The sequence below is a fragment of the Lepus europaeus genome, chromosome 2 (assembly GCF_033115175.1).
Source record: "Lepus europaeus isolate LE1 chromosome 2, mLepTim1.pri, whole genome shotgun sequence".
NCBI classification, from domain to species: Eukaryota; Metazoa; Chordata; class Mammalia; order Lagomorpha; family Leporidae; genus Lepus; species Lepus europaeus.
Window position 1 is genome coordinate 129,218,736 of NC_084828.1, and position 1,442 is coordinate 129,220,177.

The 1,442-nt window shown below is 35.2% G+C and overlaps 1 non-coding gene across 1 annotated transcript; it reads left to right on the forward strand.

Annotated features, from left to right (window-relative positions):
- The first annotated feature begins 588 nt into the window (after window positions 1–588).
- On the forward strand, window positions 589–695 carry LOC133752693 (U6 spliceosomal RNA). The gene has a single exon (XR_009864966.1). It is a non-coding gene; the product is annotated as a U6 spliceosomal RNA (small nuclear RNA).
- Window positions 696–1,442: the final 747 nt, after the last annotated feature.

A 1,442-nucleotide genomic window follows, 5' to 3' on the forward strand; every position in this document is an offset into this window, starting at 1 on the left:
TTACAGAAGACTCTTTAACTCACTATATTTTCATGTTAGCATTTTCTTCTTTCTCATAACCCCTATGACTTTGTCCTATCCTTTAAAATTGGGAATACAGCTTTAAATTTTCTTCTGTAGATAATAGTCAATTCATATAAGATTCTATGAGTGTGGATTACAGAATCAGAACTAGTCTTTAAAAGATTTATTTTTGCTACCTCTTGTAAAACATATTTTCTTTGCTTGTTTATATGTTTTACATAGCTACATTTATTTGAAGATTTTACTCAGCCACTATTTTGCATAATGTGGTAGAAAAAGTCTTTTACTTGGAAACAGACTAGGGCTACTAAATTCTAGCCTCTGTCTGTATAAATCATGAGCATATTTCAAGATTATTTTTCAGTGAAAATATATAAGTAGCGGTGTTTTGATATACAATACAATAGTTTCAGTGTTCATTCGAAAGTCATGCTCTAGACGTTTAATACAGCTTTGCAAAAGAGTTACCATTTCTTTCACGAACAATACTAATATTATGTATAAAATTTATATAAGAAAACATGACTGAAACTACTTGAGGCTAAAGTTTAAAATTGAACCATAGTGCTAACTTCAACAGCACATATACTAAAATTGGAATGACACAGAGAAGATTAGCATGGCCCTTGTGTAAGGATGACACACAAATTCATGGAGCTTTCCATATTTTGATTATAATAGTGAAAATGAAGATGGAGATCAATATACAGATAATATTGACATGCCTAGGCAGAATTTTGAGTTCAAGAGATGAAATTACTGTACAGAATCTCAGGATTCCAGAAAATATTGCAAAATATTTGAGATATTTAGATCCAAATTCTGTCTACTGTGATCTGAAACCTAGAACAATGAGAGAGAATCCTTATGATATTATAGGAAAAAATCCAGATGAAGTGTGTTATGCAGGAGATAAGTTGGTTAGATACACAGCAGACACAAGTTCAATGGCTCATACACAGTTGTTTGCTTGGGAAGCCTTTGACAAAGGATCTTAAGTGACCTGAAGATAAATCCTATAAAACTAGAACTGTTGTATAAGTCTTTCAAAGCTGGAAAAGAAGACTTCAAAGAACAGTAGGAAAAAGCATCCTGAAAAATATGGTGGCCAAGACCACTTGGCAGCTCCCTCAGGTGAATTGCTTTCCCAAACTGAAAACTGTGTGGAGTACTTAAGACATGGAGCAGTCATCAAAGGACAGGAGCAGATAGTTGCCTGCTCTAAGTCATCAGGAGCAGTGCTTGCCTGCTCTAAGTGTGGCTGGGACTTTGGGCAGTCACTATGGGAGGCTCAACATGCTCAGAGCTCCCTGACTCCCTGGTGAGTGTCATTGCTAAAGAATCTGTGCTTACATCAAGTACTGCACAGATCCTTTGAGTGGTTCTTGTGTCAATACAGATGAATATTAAACCCAGTG